We start from the raw sequence: 22,757 nt of genomic DNA on the forward strand, positions 1-22,757 counted from the left end.
AAGTGAATTCCTAATTCTGATTGAGTACGTCCTCCTGTTTTGTCAGTTATTATTGACAATCTCATTCCCCTCGCACCAGAACCTATTCCAGTATTACAGAAACAGCAGAATGGTCAGCTACAGCTGGTCACCTGACTGATCACTGGACACGAATGGTTCACTCTCCGCAGATGCTGCCAGACCTACTGAATCTTTCCAGAAATTTCTGATTTTGTTTCTGATGTCTCAGCATTTGCAGATGTTTAGTTTTCCAATACTCATCTTGTCTGTTGCAGAGGAGTTCATTGATGAAATTAGAGGGGTTTGAAAGTTGTACGTTAGGTCACACATCAGCTATGATCATCATGAATGGCAGAGCAGAGTTGAGGGGCTGAATGGCTTCCTCCTGTTCCAATGAAAGTTATCCATCGGCAGCTTGTGGTAACATTTCCCCTCACTGCTCACTTCACCTCCATGTCGAACACACTGTTACTGACTGAACAAACCTCCTGTGTTTGAACTAAACCTGGTAATGTTCAGTGGCTCCCTCTCCTGCCACCCGGGTTTAACACTCATCATGGAATGCTGTCTTGTATTACTGCAGGAATGCCCACAAGGACTAATCCCTGGAGTCTGTATCCCCTGGGATCCACAATCACTGTTTATTTCCTTCTTCCTCTTTCATTCTGGCGAATGAACACTCGGTTTCAATCCAATCTCCTGTCATACTCTTCAACGTGCCCATGTGGTGGACCAGAGGCAGCTGGGATTTAATGAAGGGATGTGGGGATTAGGCGGAAACACGAGGAGAGGCGACAGCAAAGACAGTTCTCATTGTAACGGCAGAGTTTCTCCATGACCTAGTGAGTGGTGAGACACCTGAGTTTGTGGGGGAAGACATTCAATCAGGGATTTGGTAAGACACACAGACATTGACCTGTCCATCTGGTTGTTAACTCAGATAGATAGAAAGAAAGATGCACATTTAGACAGCACCTTTGATGATCTGAGGCAATGAAACATGCTTCCAACCCAATGATTTCAACCACAAATCTCTGAAAACACAGGCACAAAGCTTTCTACTTGTACCAGGCTGTCTCTGAGCCTCTTCTTTTCTTGAGAAAAGCGTTTTGAGCTTATCAGCATTTCCTGGTGATTATAACCGCTTTGTTCCTGTAAGATTTGTGACTGAACCTTTATTTTCCTGTTCCTTGTGAGTGATGAAAGGAGCAGAAACAGTTCCTGACCTGTGAGGGGTTTCAGTTGGAGCATTTATATTTACAAATCCATTCCTACCCTCTCATACAGTGTGAAATTGATGTAAAACTGAAGGGAAGGAGTGAGTGAGCACCCACAGAATCATATGTGTGAGTTGAATGAACCTGGCATGAGGAAAATTGGACAACACTCGCAACTAGTTGGAATCACAGAATCTAGTGGGTGCAGAAAGAGTCTATTCAGCCCATCGTGTCTGCAATGACCTGCTCACCCACCCTACCCCTATAACCCCACATTAACCATGGCAAGCCCAACCCACATAAATTGCACACTGCAGCCATGTTAGCATGGCCAATCCAGCAACGTTACACATCTGTGGGAGGGTCACAAATTACATCCAAATGCTCGGAATTGTGGATGAAGGTTCACAAATACTTGACTCTGACACAAATGCTCTGCTTTTCAAAATAAAATCAAGGGGAAACTGCAACCGGAAAGATTTCTGATTATCTCAGGAGGAAGAGAATTCAAAACTCATGCCATTGACCCAGGGGGCGCAGTGATAGTTACAGAGGTCTGGGAACCATCAGAAATGTAACAGGTTGTGAGCAAGGTGGAGATGAGACAAGGACATAAAGACAGTCTGTCACACGACCAAAGGCAGGAGAGATTAAATAGCAGAAATGGTCGATCCCCAAGGTCACGGGGGTTAGAATTAGGACTGGGAAAGAAACAAGGAAACAAGGTGTGCAGCTGTCAAAGAAATATGTTAAAAACAGATTATAAAAGCATAGAGGACAGAGTACAGTCTGAAATTGTTGCTCTCAATACTGAGTACAAAAAGCTGGGGAGTTTACAGCCAACACATCTCAGGATTGGCCAAGTGGCCTCAAACTGTGATGTAACTTTCTGATAATTTTTTTTTCTGAAATTTGTAGTTAAAGTCTGATGACACTAGTAACTTTTCAAATTAGACTGGAGTTTAATATTCTGGAGGAGTGTCAAATAAATCACATTGATCACATTCTGCAGATCTTAGTCCAGTACCCTGCATGTTCCAGCATTTCAGTTACATCCATGTCCTGCCGGTGGGACAGGATGTACAGAGATAGTGACGATGGTGTCTAGGTCATTCCATGCTATGATTCTGTGCGTATGATTGTGTCAGCTTGTTGCTTGATGAGTCTGCGTTCCAGCTCACCCAATAAGCTGTTAGCAGGGCAAGACACTACAGTTGGAGCTCCTCTTCTCGCCAGTTCCTTTCATTTCTCCTTTTTAAAAATTCCTTTCTCCCTCACTCTCCACTTTGCAGACTCTGACACAAGTGTCTCAACATTGAATCATGACAAATTTTTTTTAAAAGAACATGTCTCTACAAGAAAACCAATGGGGGGAAATATATTATTCTTGCATCAACTGCATTTTTAAACAAAAACAATCCTGTTAAATAAACACTGTCTCATTTTTTCCTTCAATTCTATCAAGCGAGCTATTGTATTTGATCCCTCAGTTTACCGATCTTAATAAATATCCAATCAATTTCAACATGCTTACAAAGTATTGAACCAATTTATCTGTTTAGGTTTTAGCATTAGTTATTAAGTCATTACCATTACAATAATTGCATAATAATTGGTCTGGGTAATAAGTAAACTGAGGTTCACAATTTAATTTATTGACTGTTTGAAAAATGGTACAGTATATCCTTTTATCAGGATTCTAACAGTAATTATTAAAGAATTTGCATGACAATAATTATTATATGGTTTAGTTTATCTTGCTAACAACTACAGTGAAGTTCATATTTGAATTTAATCCAATCTTCCCTAGTACCTATACAGTAATATAAAAATCCATTTTATTTCCAATCAACAAACCTACAAAAGAATCCATTATTTCTGATGCAACACGCACTGTTAAAAATATGACTTTTGCTCATTTGAATGATCTGTGTTATCCCAGCCTTATAAATTTAGAAAAACCTAATTAATTTTCCCTGCAACAATTCCTGTTCATTTTTGCATATAGCACGGTCAAATAGCAAGATGAAATTTATCATTATTCTTAAGTATGCTAATACAATTTTGAAATCTATATGTTGCTAATATATAAATGTTCATTTCCATCCATAGAATATAGAACAGTACAGCACAGTACAGGCCCTTTGGCCACAATGTTGTTCCGACCTTTTATCCTCCTCTAAGATCAAACTAACCAACATGCCCTTCATTTATTATCATTCATGTACCTATCCAAGAATTGCTTAGATGTCCCTGATGGATCTGAATCTACTACCACCACTGGCAGTGCATTCCACGTACCCACCATGATCTATAAAGAAACTATCTCTGACATCTCCCCACAACTTCCCCCATTCACCATAAAATTATGCCTTTTTGTGGGGAAAAGTCTTTCATTATCCATTCTATCTATGCCTCTCATCATCTTACACAAAGCTGTCAAGTAAACTCTCATCCTCGTTCACTGCAATGACCAAAGCCCCAGCTCCCTCAACCTTTCTTCATAAGACATGCCTTCCAGTCCAGGCAACATCTTGATAAATCTCATCTACACCTTCTCTAAAGCATCCGCATCCAATGTGTAATTAGGTGATCAGAACCGATCACAATATTCCAAGAGTAGTCTCACCAGGGATCCATAGAGGTGCAGCATAACCTCGTGGCTCTTAAACTCAATCTCCCTGCTAATGAAAGCCAACACACCATGCACCGTTTTAATAACCCTATCATCTTGGATGTCAGGTATGAGGGATCTATGGACGTGGACCCCACAATCCCACTGTTCCTTCACATTGTCAAGAATCCTGCACATAATCTGAAAATATGCATTCAAATTTGAAATTCAAAAATGAATAACTTCACATTTTCCCTGGTTGAACTCCATCTGCCACTTGTCGGCCCAGCTCTGCATCCTGTCAATGTCCTCGAGCAACCAACAAATGCCCTCCACACTATCCACAACTCCACCAACCTTCGTGTCATTGGCAAACCTCCTAACCCACCCTTCCACTTCATCATCCAAGTCATTTGTAAAAATCAAAAAGAGCAGAGGTCCCAGAACTAATCCCTTCAGAACACCATTGGTCACCGTGCTCCAAGCTGAAAACTATCTCTGTAATCTCACCCTGTCTTCTATGGGCCAGCAAATTTATTATCTAACCAGGCAGGTTTCCCTGTATCCCATGCCTCATTACTTTCTAAATGAGCCTACCATGGGGAACCTTATCAAACACCTTGCTAAAATCCATATACACCACATCCACTACTCTGTCCTCACCAATGTGTTTGTCACATCCTCAAATAATTCAAAAAGGCTTGTGAGGCATAACCTACCACTCACAAAGCCATGCTGACCATCTCTAATCAATCTATACTTTTCCAAATAATCATAAATCCTGTCTCTCAGAATCCTCTCCAATAATTGCCCACAACTCATGTAAGACTGACTCATCGATGATTCCCAGGATTATCTCAATTGCCTTTCTTGAATAAGCGAATAACGTTTGCCACCCTTCAATCATCTGGTATGACTCCAGTGGACAGTGAGGATGCAAAGATCATTGCCAAAACACAGTAATCTTTTGCCTCCCTTCCCATAACAACCTAAGTTATATCCTTTCTGGACCAGGGGACTTATCTATCCCTATGACTTTTCAATATTTTCAGCACATTCTCAGACTTAACAACGACCTGTTCGACCATATCAGCCTGTTTCACGCTGTCCTCACAAAGAACAACGTCCCACTCACTCGTGAATACTGAAGCAAAGTCCTCATTAAGGACCTCCCCTCCCCTCTCAGACTCCTGGCACCTTCCTTCACTATCAGGGATATAAATGTGGAATTACGCCTCAGCACTGAATTAATGTAAAGATGTTGCAGTGTACAATCACTCGATTAATTTGAATATTGAACTGTATTTTAACTGAGAAAACACAGTTGAATTGATTTGATGATATTTCACTTCATGCTAATGTATATTGTATTTCAAACCACAGTAAGAGTTTCATTTTTACACATATAAAACTTAAAATTCATCTCACGTTTATGTACAGAAAATAGAATTACCATCTGCTTGTTCCTTCCTTTTTCAATGACTGTTCATTTTGAATTTGTGGACGTTGTACGTTGTTGAAAGGAAGGGACATTGTCTTCAGCTGAATATTCACATTGAATGACTGATGCATTTTTAAATCAAAGTACAATGATCACGCAGTTTTGTCAATTTGTATTTCAAAGAATTGTCATGAGATTCCTGTTTATTTAAGAGTATCATTCATTTATTCTATTGTTATTGTAAAATATTGTTTAATTTGCAGTCCATTAAACACAGAAACTACCTAATTAATTCCCATTCAAATTACAACAATAAACGGCTGATTAGTTTTCATTTGAGAAACTACATGAAACACAATATTGCAGTCCTGCCGTCCTGAGTGGGAACATTATGAAAGGAGCTTATGGAGCTGTGGTAGTGTCTCTTTTACTAGACCCGAGGGAAGGTTTCAAATCACACCTTCAACAGAAATATATCAAGAGCTATCTGAATGTTGATTAGAGAGTACCTAAGCACAGACTGAATTGTTATTCAATCCAACAATAGATCTGCTTTTATCTATTAGATCAATAATCACAAAATCTGATACTTATCAGAATACCAATTTACAAAGAAATATGTGTTGGAAAATTCGCTTTCGCCACTTGCTTTTACAAAAGACTTTCATCTGTCCCTGTTTTCTGTAACTGAAAGAAATATGAAGAGGATTTTCACTTTTACGAAAAAAGGGGACATGTTTCCCATATAAATTAATGTTTCTTCCACTAACGCCTTTTCAGATTATGTAAGGTTTCATAATAACGCTTTACTTTCAGATAGTGGGGATGCCTGTATCTAATTCTGTCGCTTATAAGTTCCTGGAGAATATTTGAAAATGTTGCAGAATTCAAGATTACAATGTCTAAGTAATTAGATTGATCTTTTTTTTGTTGCAAAGGGGCAAGTCCAAACAATTGAAACACATTAAACATTGTTCTCTCATGCTATAAATTTGAAATAAAGTTGATACCTTCTTCAGTAAACTAACAAACTCTACCACCTATTACTTGTCAGTCAGCTGATTGCCTACTTTGTAACTAAATGTTGTGATTCATCTAAATATTACTCTGTCCTTTGATCAAAGTGAATTTGTAATTGTTGTTCAGTTTATGAATTGTCAGATACTTGTTTTTATTTTTCCATTCACCAGTTCATTTTGACCGTAAGATTGAAATGCTTTGAAAATATTGGAGTTCGTTCATTTAAAAATAAGGTTTGCACATCTCTCACATATCTCATTTCTTGTATTATGATTCAAGAATGTTTTCTGGTGGAATTCAAGTAAATTCCAAACATTTGTTCACTTCAAATAATGTCTTTAACACCCAGTTATCAATCTGATGTTAATGTTTCAGATGGTTACATTGACATTGATTAGGTACTCATTCAGAGAGATCAACTTACAATTATAAACTATTTGCAGGATTATTGAATTGAAAGAAAGATTCAGACGTGCAAACATTTTTGGAAGGAATTGCTTTTTCATTCAAATGTGTAGGCTTTTCAAGAATTCTATATCACCTTTCACTGGTTTTCTTGTCGAGAAATCAACTTTATAATTCATGTGAATTCTAATGTGTTCGTATTTTGAAATTTGCATCAGATTTAAGAAGAAAAAGAGGAAGAATTAACATGGAATCTTCAGTGAATAGAAAGCACAGTAAATTAAATTGACAGAGGCAACTTTTAGTATTATCTCTGAACATTCAGTCAAATGTTTCTAATGTCAAAAGAGAGTGGTGCTGGAAAAGCACAGCAGGTCAGGCAGCATTCGAGGAGAAGCAGAATCGATGTTTTGGGCCTGAGCCCTTTATCAGGAATCTTTTCTGAAGATGGTCTAATGCCCGACAGGTTGATACACCTGCTCTTTGAATGTCCCTGCCCTTTTCCAATGCTACAGCTTTCCTCACTTTCTCCAAATATGTTTAATGAACACGAACTGAAAATGTTCACATCAGCAGTTGAAGAAGACCAAATTAACACTTTTTTTGCAATATTTATAGTGAAAACCTGTTTGAGAACATGCAACAAATCAGATCAAACAACATCTCTTGCCATTAGAACCCTTGGCCATTCATAATAAAGTATAACCATGTTTTGAACAACCAGTGTGGTGTATAACTACTGAACTGAAATGCCAGAGGACAACGATTGCATTTATTGGAGGGAATGATAACCAGATCCTTTATGTGATAATGGTGATTGATCTCAGAAACAATAAAATTTTACTGTGATTATTCCACAACAGTAATTAGATGGTCATGAAGATCTTTGTGTGGCTTTATGTGCAGTGTTTTGTGTGAACATTGATTTCAGTAACATGGAGCTATTTTACAAGATTGACAATTAATAGTTAAATACTGGATTAGTGGTGCTGGAAGAGCACAGCAGTTCAGGCAGCATCCAACGAGCAGCGAAATCAACGTTTCGGGCAAAAGCCCTTCATCACAGTTAAAGATAAGTTTTAAATGCAACATTTAAAAAAATTGTCAGTTTTGTTTAGCAAAACACAATTCTAAGTTTATGGAATCCCTACTGTGTGGAAACAGGCCATTTGGCCCAACAAGTCTACACTGACGTTCCAAAGAGTAATCCACTCAGCACCATTCTGCTCTCAGATTACTGGACATTTACCCTTGACTAATGCACATAACCTACACATCCCTGAATAGAACGTGCAGCTTAGCATGGTCAATGTACTTAACCTGCATATCTTTGGATTGTGGGAGAAAACCAGAACATGCAAACTCCACGCAAACATGTGGCCGAGGATGGAATCAAACCCAAGTGCATAACACTGTAAGACACGAGTGCTAACCACTGATCCTCTGTTCTCAATGCCCAACCCCATGCAAGAAGTGAGATAAGTGAGAGACGTGCAAAGTCAAATTTCAAATGAACACTCTCTGATGTTGCCAAAGCGTATCAATCTTACATTCAATATGAATAGGTGAATCGAAAACAAAAAATAGAAATCCCTGACATATCATGAATGAACAATAATTAGAAAATTAATATGATCAAAGGGCGCAACAATATTCAGATGAATTGCATTGTTTAATTACAAATTTGGGAAAGGGCTAACTAATGAATAACGGGAAGTGACATTTGTTTACTTCACTGATGAAGAAATTGACTTGCTTTTCATCTTTGTAACACTGCAGAATAGCAATTTATGTGCCTGAAATGTTTGAATTAAGCTCTTCCCAATAAAAAAAATCAGTAAAATCACATTAACTTCTTCATCTTTAAGACTGCAACAACATCAAATACTTTCCAGGAATTTAGAACCAGCAGATTTAGTTAATTTGGTTCCTTGGGAACTCGAAGAGAATAAACAGCAGATTCTGTGAATTAGTCATTCAATGTGATTATTCAGCTGAAGACAACATCCCTTCTTTGCAAAAATGCTCAACTTCGAAAAATTCAAAATGCATTCTCATTGTTTAATGAAACAATACAGAAATGTTAATTCTTTTTCATTTGACATAACAAAACGCAGGAATTTTACATGATTTTGTGTCATGAAAAATACTTAAATCTTATGATGATTAGAAATACAGTAAATGTTCGCATCAAAGTGAAATATATTTAAATGAATTCATTATGTTTCTGCGGGTAAAATTAGAATTAATATTAACAATGATTGAGAGATTGCACACCACATTAGTTATTCATGTAAAGAGCCGTAATTCCACGTTCACAGCACGTACTGGATTGAATAATTATTAGGTATGAGCAACAACTGAATTATAAAATTTGATCAATGAATTTAGAAATAATGAGAAATCTCGTTTTGCTATGTGACTGAGGAATATGTGCAAACAAACAGGAATTATTGCAATGAAAAGTAATTGCAGGTCTGTGAATTTAAATTCTGTGATTACAGAGATCATTCAAATAAGCAAACATCAGACATTCGCAATTAATGTAGGATGGGAAGTCCTTGGATCCATTGTGGGAAACTTGACCTGAAAATAAAGTTTCATATTGCAGTGTTGGTACTCAGAAACAATTGGTTAAATTAAAATGTGAATCTCGCTTTACTTGTTCAAAAGACTTTCTTAAATAATTGCACAATTATTATCATGACAATGACTTGATAATGTTGCTATATGAGCAATTAAAATGATTCAATATTTCAAAATATTTGCTGTTATGTTGATTGGATATTTATTCAAATTGGTAAATTGTGAAATAAAATATAGTAAGTATCTTTATGAATTGAAGAAAAAATGAGCCATTCAGTGATTATAGAAAATTTTTTTCTTTCTTTACTAAAAAATGAAGGTAACACAAGAAATATGAATTTCTATCAAATGGTTTCATCATAGAGACATGTTATTTTAATTTAGATGATTAATATTATGGTCAGAGTTCAGACATTTGTGTCAGATTTTGGAAGAAAGTTCATAGATAATGAAAGTGAGCAAGAAAGTGAACAAATGATACAGTCAATGACATTTGGTATATAAAGGAATTATAATAATTGTTCATTCTTGTACAGTGATGTTGGAATAGAAAAGACAAAAAGAATTAACATGTTCAAAACAGTTATTTTCTTACAATTAAATGAAACCAATAATCATTTTGCAAAGCACGTGATTTGGAAAAAAAAACAGTCATTTACTGTGTTATATAAACTGAAAACTACTTCCACTTTGCAAAAATGGAGACTTTCCCAAATTCAAAACTTAGGTTTGCTGAATTATACAACAAAAACGGTTGTAATTTGAAATATCTCTTGCACACAAATTTGAAATAAGTAATCTTAAAGATTTTTAGAATCACAAAACTTTTGTTGTTTGCATGATTGTATTACAGTCAATATCGTGATAAAGTAGAAGCATTGTTTTAAGCAACATAAATCATCTTTAACTACAGAACTGAAATAGAAGATATCAGTTGCATTTGTTGCATGGTTTCAGGAGCAATAAGGTACTTACTCAGGTTAATCTACTGAACAATAATCAGATGGTGATGAAAGTCTTTGTGTTGTTTTATATGTATTGTTTAGTATGAACATTGGTTCGATAAAATTTAGATATTTACATGAATTAGGAACAGAGTGATAATTGGGTGCGAATGATCTGATTTAAAATCAGACAGTTTTTGATATTTACGAGGATTGCTGAACGAAACGTTCTTAAACCATCATGCAATCAATGGGATAAGTGAGAGATATGCAAATTTAACTTTCAAATGACACACCCTGACATTTTCACACCATTTCAATGTCACATTCAATATAAATAGATGACTGGAGAGCTAAAAACAAATCTCACACAATTCATAAACTGACCAATAACCAAAAATTGATAAATAATAGCAAGTGACATTTGTTTATTTTACTGAGAAGTAATTGATCTTTTCTCATATTTATAGCAGTGGAGCATAAAATTCTGTGTTGTTTTAACTAAGATCTACAGAACAAGAGAAAATTAATGACTATCATGAATGTATATTTCAGCTTTATGACTGCAACATTCTCAAATATTTTCTCAGGAATATTGATTGAGTGGAATTAGATACATTTTGCAATGAGTGACTAGAAGAAAGTATATAGCAGATACTGTGATTATTGGAATGGACGATGATACCTCCAAATAATCTACTGATATTGTGATTGGATATACAGTAAGTGTCAGAATCAAAGTAAATTATAATCATATCAATTCAAAAATGTTTCCAAGTTTAAAATAAATACAACATTCACAATGATTGAGAGATTGTACATTGTAATGTCCTTGCAGTATTTATTGTACAGAAGCATAATTCCACATTTGTAGCCCTTACTAGATTGCACAATTATTAGATATAAGATATATTAGCAACAAACGGATTTTAAAAATATATATTCTTGAATTTGAGAATAATGAGATATCTCATCTTGATATTAGACTGAGTAATATGTACAAAAGAAGAGTAATATCTCAGGGAAAAGGAATTGGAGCTCTCTGAATTTCAAAGGCTGAGATAATTGTTACCAGAGCAAAAATCAGACATATACCAAGAATTTTGCAAGGGATATTATTGGTCGTTTGGTATGTGCATGGGCCTGAACAAATAGGTATTAATATAGTAGCATTGACAATAAGAAATAATGAATTAAATTTTCAAAAAAACACTGCATTTTTACCAAGTCTATGTTAAATTGCTGTGCAATTATTGTAATTGATAATTGCTTTTAGAATCCTGATAGATAAATTGACTTAATATTTTGAAAACACTTTGCTCTGATGTTGATTGGATATTCGTTAAGATTAAGAAACTGAAAATTAAAGCATAAAACTTAGCTTTATGATGTGAAAAAATCATTCAGCAGCAATTGAAAAAAATGATTTTGATTAAAAATGCAGGCAATGCAAGATTTATATGGTTCCAATAGTTTTCTTGAAGAGTCATGACAATTTTGTTGATGTAATTTTTACCACAATAAATGTTCCGATATTTATTTCAGAATTAGGAGGAAAAGAATTAGGCCATGAAAGTGACTATTATTGTGAACAAAACACAGGGTCACTGACATTTGATACGGAAAGGAGTTCTCATAATTGTGTGATTATTGTTCACTGACATCTAATATGGGAGGAAAAGTAGAATTGTCAACATTTCCAAGCAATTTTTTTCTTATAATGAAATGAAAATAAAAATAATTTTGTAGGGCAATTTGTTTGAAAAAAGGAAACAGTCATATCAAATGACATTTGAGCTGAAGACTCGTTCCCGTTTCCCCCATTGTAGTCTTTACAATAATTTAAAACTTAGTGTTGGTTGAATGAAAGAACAAATGGATATAATCGAAATGTTTTCTTGTACACCAAAAAAAGTAAATGAAAAGCAATTTTATCATGAAAATTATATTGCTCTGAATGTAATCATTTCACACACAATAAATGTATGTGTTGAATTGAAATGTCATCATAGCTGTAGAATTGTTTTCACTGGCAGGGAATGAAGACTCAGAAGGCAATCTGAGCTCAGACATGTGGAAGATGTTTACTCATGCAGCAACCAGTTAATGAAGGGATCGTCCCCCGAGGCCAATCTCGGAAGGGAGATCCATAACACACTGTAACATGTACAGTAAAAAGCAGCATTTTTATGGACTTTATGCATCACAATGGCCACGTGCAACGTGATTACAGCCCTTCCCTCCTCATCCAGCCACCCAATTGAAACACATAATCGCAGATGGGCATTCTAATGGACATCCCCAGATTCCTATTGGGATCTTTCCATGCATCTTATTGACTTAGATTCCAAAGTTATTCCTGAACTCCCTCGCGCCCCTCAGGATACCTTATCAGCTGGGACATTTTGAGTTCTGCTATTCATTATATTTTATTTTATCAAAGCCAATTACTCCTCATATCGTTCACTGTCTTAATTATAGATGTACAAAGAAATAGAAAAGACAGTTAATTTTAGCTTACTTGCTATAAGATTAGTAATATGACTTGTGTTATAAAGTTTGTTATATTGTGTAAAATTATACAGCTACTCTTTCTGTCAGGACTTTATAATTAATGAGCAGTCAGCATCATACCGTGAAGTTAATTCCTAAAACTAGCGAACTTCAAATCTCTGTCTAAATGCTTTTCTATAATGTTTTTAGGAGGCATTGGTTACATATATCAAACTTATGTTGCAAATTTCCCCTATTATACTCAAGAATCTGTAATTAGAGCCTTTGTTTAATATTCTGAGTTACTGTAAAATAATAACTATATCTGACAAATGAACTCTTCTGTTGTCATGATAGCTGCTTAGTGAGTTAACTGGGCTGCACCCTGCAGCTGTTATTTATTCATTTACTGGGACAATTATACTTTCATTTATGAAGATCAGGATTGGTCATTTGTCTGTATGTCGGCATGCTCTTATCAAGAAATGTCAGGAATGCTGTAGTCCTGGCATTGGAGTAGGTCCATTGGTAGTGTGCCTTCTTTTAATTTAAGGCTGGAACAGAATGTTAGTCTAGTTTATCACCCCCTGACACCTTGTATTTTAGTTCTAAGGTAGGCTGCCTGTTTTTAGATGTCAGGCATTTTGTATGAGCCAATATGGACCATTCTATTCCAGGTGGGGGCAGACCATGCCCAGAACAGCAAATCAACTAAGATTCAAGTATTGAAATAAAAATCACCATTCGCTACCATTGGTTTCTGTACAATGCAATATGTTTATGTTACTGAGCCTTAATTTCACACTTAAAGCTAGGTACACTGGATTTGATCAATTCTTAAATATTAGATATAAGCAACAATTAATCTTAAAAACATTTTATAGCAAACTTAAAAATGATTAGAAATCTCATATAGCTGCCCGTCATGTGTAAAAATGAACAGCATTTATTGGTGTGTAAAATAATCAGACATCTCTTAATATGTAAGGATGAATATTAATCCAATGATTTCTACGAATGTTCAAATGAGAAGGGAACAGATATTATCTGTGAGTGTTGGATAGGAAATCATTAATTAGTTTGTGTTTGTGTTATCCTGAAATAAGAGAACTATTATTCTTCTTTTAATATTGACATTAAGAAATAATGGATTAAATTAAAATGTGAATTTGACGATGTTTGTTATAAAACCTAAACTGAATTACTGTGTGATTTTTGGACTGACAATGAATTGATAATTAATTTTAGAACTTTGGCAAAGTAAATGATTCAATATTTCCAAATGGATTTGCTCTGATGTTGACTAGATATTTCTTCATCTGTCAGCTGAGAATGCAAATTCTGGCATGATGACATGGAAAGACATTAGACATTCAGTGAACGTTGATCAGAAATGGTTTGTCATTCAAAATTGTCAGATCTTCAAGATTTCTATACTTGGTTTCTCTACTTTTCTTCTGGAGAAATATAATATATAACAAGAACAAATTCTGCATTGTATTTAATTCATGAAATTTTTCATATCATCAATATTTAGACATTTGAGTCAGAATTATAATGAAAATAAGTCAATAAGGAAGATTTATTTTCACAGAAGCATACAGTCAACAGCATTTATCAACGTATTTGTTTCAATATTGTCTCTGAATAAACGGATAAATACGTTTAATGGGGATCTGTTGACAATGTAATGAACCACAATATCATTTTTATCATAATTTTTGGATTGGAAATCTATCAGAAAAAAAATCCTATATTCAGGACTTGCTTCATCTCGATACATGTTACACGTAGTATCCTCGGTCATAACGTGTTATCATGGGTCTGGGAAAGATGTAGTGTGTAAATTACAATAAGGTGTCTCCTACATATGTTTGGATCTGGTGAGACTGTGATGTTTGCTATGATTATTCATCCTGAGCACAATAAGGCACGTACAAAGTGTTTTTCACCGAACAGTAATTAGGTGGTCTTGAAGACCATTACAAGTATTTTGATTTCAATAATGTTGAGCTGATTTCCATGATCTGGGAAATGTTTCACAACATTTTACCAAAATTCTGGATTCTAAGCATTCAATGTGTTTCGTGCAAACACCCTTCACTTGTCGTCATTCTCAAGTGAGGTGTCTAATGCTCAGGCACTGGCTGGAAGTCAAGGTGCCAGGAAGTCTGCTTCAACCTCTCCAAAACACAGCTCTTGGGCTGGTTGTAACAGGATCTCCCGAACCTTTGTGAGCTCTTTGACCGGGCTTCCACTGTTTTCTGGAGCTGGTTACTTTGTCTACTGTTTCCTTTAGTTTGACCTTTTTTAGCTCTGCTTTCCCCAGCTGTAAGAATATTTAGAATGTTAAATTATGGGCCACAGGTCACTTGACCTTAGCGGACAGATAAAATATGGTTCACTTATTGTTGTAATAATGAATTGAGATTGAATCTTTGCATTTTAACAAATAAAATGTTTCAATTTTATCAGTGGTTTACAATGACATTGATTAGATAGTCATTAAGAGAGATCAACTGACAATTATAAGCTAATTGCAGGATTATGGAATTGACAAAGGTTACAGACATACAGAGATTTTTTTTGGAAGGCATTGCTTTTTCATTCTAATATCTTTGTTGTTCAAGAAGTCTATGTAGCTGTTCATTGGTTCTCTTGTCCAGATAATAATTTTATAATTCATATCACTTTTATTGTGCCCGGAGTTTTGAGATTTGTATCAGATTAAGAAGAAAACGAGGAGCTATTAAAACGAGAACTTGAGTGAATAGAAAGCACAATAAATTTAAATTACTGAGGAAACAGATAGTATTTGCTCCAAATAAGCAAATATTTTTTATGTCGAAAGTGTGGTGGTGGAAAAGCACAGCAGACCAGGCAGCATCCATGGAGCCAGAGATTCCCGATGAAGGCTTATTCCTGAAAAATGGTTTCTCCTGCTTCTCAGATGCTGCCTGACAATCTGTGCTATTCCAGCACCACATTCTTGACTCTGATCTTCAGCATCTGCTTTCCTCACTTTCTCCAAATATTTGTAATGGACATGAACTGAAAATGTTAGCCTCGGCAGTTGAACAAAACCAAATTTACACTTTTTTGTGCAATATTTGGACTGAAAATTGTTTGTGATCATGCAACACATTAGGACATATGAACACCTCTTCCGTTAGAATCCTTTGCCATTCATAATAAAGAATAACCATTGCTTTGAACAACCAGTATCGTGTGTAATTACTGAACTGAAATACCAGAGGGCAACTTCTGCATTTATTGGAGGGAATGATAACCAGATCCTTACTGTGGCAGTGGGGATTGATCTCCGGAACAATCAGATAGTTATTCTGATTATTCCACTGAACAGTAATTAGATGGTCATGAAGACCTTTGTGTGGCCTCATGTTTAGTGTTTTGTGTGAGCAATGATTTAAAAAATATTGAGATATTTTACAAGATTTAGGAACACTGATAATCAAGTGTTAAAGGTATTAACTAAAGTCAACTTTGAAAAAGTTAGAATTGCTGAGAGAAATGCAATTAAACTATTGTAGTATCCCTGTTAGCACAGTGTGGTAACAGGTCATTTCGTTGAAAAAAATGACCCTCCAAAGAGCAACCCATCCAAACACTTTCCCAACCATATTCCTCGACATTTACTGCTGACTAACATACACATCCCTGAACACAATGTGCAATTTAGCATGGCCAGCTCACCTAACCTGCATGTCTTTGGATTATGGGAGGAAACCACAGCAAAGTCACATAGACTTGGAGAGAATGGGCAAAGTACACAAAGTACCCGAGGATGGGATCAAACCGAGATCCCTGGCACTGTGAGGCAGCAGTGTTAATGACTGAGCCACTGTGCAACTATATGCAATAAGTAAAATCAGTGAGAGGTATGCAAAGACAAATTTCAAATAAACACCCTCCGCTATTGTCAAAGCACGTAAAATTTACATTCAATACGCACAGATGAATGGAAAACAAAAAAACGCCAACAATTCACGAATGAAAAATAATTAGAAATTTAATTTGATCAAAAGTCATTCCAATATTTAGATGAATTGCAATTTTTAATAACAAATGTATGTAATTAGCTGACTAATGAATAATTGGATGTGGCATATGTTTACTTTACAGATGAAGAAAGCGACTTGTTTTCCACCCTTGTAACACAGCAGAATAAAAATGTGAATGTCCGAAATGTTTGAATCAAGCTCTTTCGAACGAAAACCTAATCACTTACGATCACTTAGCTTTTTACCTTTAAGACCGCAACATCCTCAAATATTTTTCAGGAATTTAGAACCAGCAGAACTAGTTAATTTCTTTTCTTGGGAACCCGAAGAAGAGAATAAACAGCAGACACTGTGAAGAAGTCATTCAATGCGAACATTCAACTGAAGACAACATTCCTTCTTTCTAAAAATGTTCAACTTTCAAAAATTCAAAATTTATTGTCATTGTTTAATGAAACAATAAAGAGATGCTGATGCTTTTTCATTGGATTTTGTTGCATGAAAAATGCTTAAGTCTTAAGTGTTAGCATTGAATTGAAATATATTGACAACAGGTAAAATAAATATTGATTGTTACAATGAATGAGAGATTGTACACTGCAATACATATGAAGAACTAACATGATTCAATATTTCAAAAGCACTTTACTGTGATGTCGATTGAATATTTATTAAGATCAGTGAACTAATGAATAAAACATAGTAGCTAGCCTTACGTATTAAAGAAAAAATGAGACATTCAGTGATTATTGAACAAAATTCTTTTCTGAACTCAAAAATATATGCAATATACAAATTGTGAATTTCTTTCCACTGGATTCCTTCTGGAGATGGTACATTGATTAATATTATAATCAAAGTGTCAGAATTAGGAAGAGAATTAATAGATCATAAAAATGAGCATGAAAATAAACAAACAATGAAGTCACTGCTAGGTGGTATATGAAGCGATTGTAATAATTGTGTCATTATTGTACAATGATAAATAATGTTGGAATTGAAACAACAAAAATTCAACACTTCTATTCTTACAATGCAATGAAAGCAATAATCATTTTGTAGCATGCTTGTTTGGAAAAAGCAGTCTTTTAATATGACATACAGCGAAGACTAACCTTTTTGCAAAACTGTAAGAAGTTCATAAATTCAAAATGTAGCATTTGTTGAATTTGCGACAAAAATGGTTATAATTTGAATTATCTTTTGCACACACACAACAGAAGAGGAGCTTAAAGATTGTTAGAATATTTTTAAAAAATGTTTCCAGTGTTATTGTATTATAGTCAATATCCATGATAAATTAGAATTATTGGTTTAAACAACATAAATTGTCATTAACAACTGAACTGAAATATAAGATATCAAATGCACTTACTGCATGGACGAGTAAACAAATGGTTACTGTTGTCATTAGTCTCAGGAACAATAAGATACTCAGGTTATTCCACTGAACAGTAATTAGCTGATGATGAATATCTTTGTGTCGCTTTATGTGCACTGTTTTGTGTAAACATTGACTTCAAGAAAATTGAGATATTTAGATGAATTAGGAATAGATTGATAATTGGGTGTTAAGGATCTTATTTAAGATTAGACTTTTTAAATAGTTAATATAATTGCTGAGCAAAACACACTTCAGACATCATACAATAAATGAGATAAGTGATTGTGAGAAACGAAGTTCAGTCACTTCAATAACTTCAGTCCGGAACAAGATCTGAATCAGTTGTATCGTTTATTACGCTGTTGCAAGAGGGGTGTATGGGTTCACTGTCCACAAGGCACACACACACACACTGAATTTAACGAGTACACAATATTTGTGTAATTTGTTTCTCTTCCCTCCTCCCATTGCTCCTTCACTGGTTACAACTATTTCTAATCTAAACCAGCTGTTTATCTCTGAACTCATCCAGCCTCGTCCCTTACAAAATGTTTATCTCTGCCCTCACAAGGCCATTTGACCACCTCCCTCTGTGGTCTAATTGTTATTTATCCTTCTTCACTGCCATCTGTTTCCGTGCAAACCAAAGCATAATTTCTTTTTATTCTTTATTTACACCGAGCCTTATGACCTTTTGATGGTGTTTTGTTTTGTTCCTGCTGAAGCGGGAAACAGATGCTTGAAACTGTTTGTACAGGCATATCTAGCTTAACCTACACCCCCTCCCCTCACAATACCTTAACTATTTGGCTATAACATCTACCATTATTTGCAGACGCATTTCATTCTTGTATGCACATTTTAGCTAATACAAAAGCAATTATATATTTCCTTCAAATAGTTGTCATTCTTGTCAACTCAGCTCTTGGCTGAAACAATTATACACTGGTGCGAGTTCATTTACCTTGAATAAACAATTATGATTGCAGAAGTAACACTGCTTTATCTATATCCCACAGTGATAAATATGCAAAGTCAAATTTCAAATGAATGCACTTGGATATTTTCACAGCAGTTCAATCTCACATTCAATATAAATAGGTTAGTGGAAAACGAAAAACAAATTTCACACAATTCATAAACAGATCAATAATTAAAAATTGATAAATAAAAGGATTTGGCATTTGTTTATTTGACTGAACAAGAAATTTATTTTTTCTCCTCATTTTTATAGCACTGGAGCATCAAGTTATATGTACTGTTTGAACTCAGCTCTTCAGAACAAAAGAAAATAAATTAATAATATTACTTTGTATGTTTCATCTGTATGACTGCAACATTCTCAAATATTTTCCAACAAATATTGATTGAGTGGAATTAGATACATTCTGTTATTAGTGACCTGAAAAAAATAAATAGCAAATACTGTGATTATTGAAATGAACAACAGATGGAAGCATATCTAATATTAAATTGAAAGGCAATTTAATTGAGTCTTAGATATTTTCTAATCAACATTCAGAGCTGCTCTGGCACAACTCTATGCAAGGTGGGAATTGAAACTGTACCTCCTGGTCCGGTAACAGAGACACTATCAGAGCTGCATAACATTCCTTCATAATGTTCCCAACCAGGCTGGGCAGGTCTATAATCACATGCTCACTGTGGTTACTCAAGTGAAAAATAATCAGATGTTTATTGTAATAATTGGTTTGGAATTAAATGGATGGATCCTATGTATAATGTACTTAAAATTAAATAGTAATTTACAATAATGATGGGAGTTAACAGATGTCTTAATTAAATATGATTTTATGATAATTTGTGGAACGACAACTTCACAGATTTGTGTGATTACTGTAAATTGATAAATAAAAATGAATACAATCATTCTACATGTTCATAATAGTTTCTCATTTTATAAAATGCAACATAATTTTTTTTTGTTCTACACGTAAATTGGAACAAAATGATGACTTGGTCAGTCAATGTTAGTATTCAGCTGAAGACAACTTTCATTGTTTCTGAAAATGTCTGATTTCTAAGAAGCCACCATTTCCCGTGAGTGTTTAATGAAACAAGAAAGATGTCGATCCTTTTTTTGTGTACTTCAAAAAAATTCATCGGAATTTAAATAATTTTGCACAAGAAAAATATTCAACTATTATTGTGATTAGAAGCACAAATAAATGTTAACATTGAAGTGAATTACAATCAAATCATTTCAAAAGTGTTTCCAAGTTTAAAATGAAAAGCAATATTCACAATGATTGAGAGATTCGACATTGCGAAGTCCTTGCAATAGTTATTATATGGAACCATAATTCCACATTTGCATCCTTTACCAAATTGAACAATTATTCGATATTAGCAACAAATTGATTTTAAAACTACTATTAATGAATTTAAGAATAATGAGGTATCTCATCTTACTATTCCACTGAGTAATGTGCAGAAATGAAGAGAAATATTGCAGTGTAAAGTAACTGGTGTTGTCTGAATATCAAATGACTGTGATGACTGTGATCTTTCAAATGAGCAAAAGTCAGATATTTACAAAGGATGTCACAAGGGTAGTTATTGGTCTTTTCTGGGTGTATTGGCCCGACCAAACAGGTGTTTGTATTGTAGCATTCACAATAAGAAATATGGAAAATATTAATAACACATTAACTTAGACTTCGTAACAAGCACAAAGTGCTGTGTAATTATTGTAATTGTTAATTGTTTCTAGAATATTGATCGATAAATTAACTTCATATTTTGAAAGCACTTTGCTCTGACGTCGATTGCATCATAATTAAGATTGATAAACAGAAAATTAATATATAAAAAGTCGCTTTAATAATTATAAAAAATACTCAGCAACAATTGACACAGTTCAACATTTGATTTTTTTGTTGAGTCATGTTTTTTTTAAATTTTTATCGTGATAAATGTTGAGACATCTATGTCAGAATAAGGAAGAAAATAATTAGACCGGGAAAGTGAGTACTATTGTGAACAAAAGGTCAAATAAATGACATTTGGTACAGAAAATTATTTTGCACAAAATGACTGATAATTATGTGATTATTGTTCATTGACAACTAATGCTGGAAGTAATGAAACAGACTCTAACATTTCCAAAGCAGGTTTTTTTTTCTTATAATGAAATTAAAATACAAATCATTTTGTATTGATTTGAAAAAGTGTCATTTAATGTGATATTTGAGATGAAGAATCGTTCTTTTCCCCCCAGTGTAGTCTTTTCAATAATTTAAAATTTAGTGGTATTTGAGCTAAAGAACAAATGGGTGTACCTACATTGTTTTCTTGCACACAAAAGAAGTAAAGTCAACAACATTTTTAAGTTTCGGAGAGTTAATTAGCAAAATGCATTGAAGCTATCATGCATGAAGTGAGATATTTGAGAGAGAGAGACAAATTAAATGTTCAAATGAACACGTCGATATTTTGAAAGCATATCAATCTTATGAATTATGAATTGGTGGATGGAAAATAAAAACAAATTCCTGACATTTCAAGAATGAATAGTAATAAATTTAATTTGTTCAAAGCACATAACAATATTTAGATGAATTGCAATATTTAGTTACAATTGTAGGTGATCAACTGACCAATGAATAATATGAAGTTGCATTTGGTTATTTTGCTGAAGAGGAATTTTGACTGTTTATTTTTTCATCTTTATAATACCGGAGAATAAGGATTTATGTGCTTGAAATGTCTGAACTAGGTTCTTTCAAACAGAGAAAAAAAAATCAGTGAGTATCATTTCTTAGACTCTTCCAACTTTAAGATTGCAACATTCTCAACTACTTTTTCAGGAATGTTGAACTAGCAGATATGATACGTTTTATTCGTAACCTGAAGAAAATAAGTAGTAGATATGGTGATGATTGAAATGCACAGCAGATTGAAGTATATTTCATGTTGTTTTGAAAAGCAGTTCAATCTATGCCAGGTATTTTCTCATGAATATTTGGAGCTCCTCAGACACATCTCTGCTGAACGCGGGAATTGAAATCATTCCTCCTGATCTTGTCGTAGAGACACTGTCAGAGCTCCACACGGACCCTTCATAATGTCCCCACCCCAGAAGGGTAGGACCATAGTCACATGCTTACTGTGGCAACACAAATGAAAACGAATCAGATGTTTATTGTAATAATTTGTATGGGAATTAATTACATATTTCCTGTGTGTAATGAACTGACAAAATGAATTAGTAATTTACAGTAAAGTTGTAACAAAGCAATAATGACTTTAATTAAATATGAATCTCATGAAGATCCATGATAGGAAAAAAAAAGCCTAATCATTTGATCATTGTACACTGATGAACAAAAATCAATAAAATAGTTCCATATGTTCAAAGCAAGTTTTCACAGAATAAATTAAAATGCATTTGCAACAAAAATGAATAGGAAAATAAATGAATTAGTCACACAATACGACTATTCATCTGAAGACAACTTCCCTTCTTTCACAAAATGTTCAAATTCCCAAAGTTCAAAATGTACTGTGACTATTTCATGAAACAATAGAGATGTTAGCTCCTTTTGTTGTACTTCAAACTGTCACAAGAATTTTAAATGATTTTGTTCGATAATTTGTATCATGTTTAT

The 22,757-nt window shown here is 34.3% G+C and overlaps 1 long non-coding RNA gene across 3 annotated transcripts in view; it reads left to right on the forward strand.

The window, feature by feature from the left end:
- LOC140494033 (uncharacterized) overlaps positions 1-17,688 on the forward strand; it is a 40,821-nt gene extending 23,133 nt beyond the window's left edge. For 2 of the 3 annotated variants that reach the window (XR_011963863.1, XR_011963865.1), the window contains 2 exons: positions 10,818-10,949; positions 16,864-17,688. This is a non-coding gene — a long non-coding RNA (uncharacterized lncRNA). The remainder of the gene's footprint in view (positions 1-10,817; positions 10,950-16,863) is intronic. The other variant, XR_011963864.1, reaches the window with a different exon arrangement.
- Positions 17,689-22,757: the final 5,069 nt, after the last annotated feature.

The sequence above is a fragment of the Chiloscyllium punctatum genome, chromosome 23, assembly GCF_047496795.1.
Source record: "Chiloscyllium punctatum isolate Juve2018m chromosome 23, sChiPun1.3, whole genome shotgun sequence".
Lineage (NCBI taxonomy): Eukaryota > Metazoa > Chordata > Chondrichthyes > Orectolobiformes > Hemiscylliidae > Chiloscyllium > Chiloscyllium punctatum.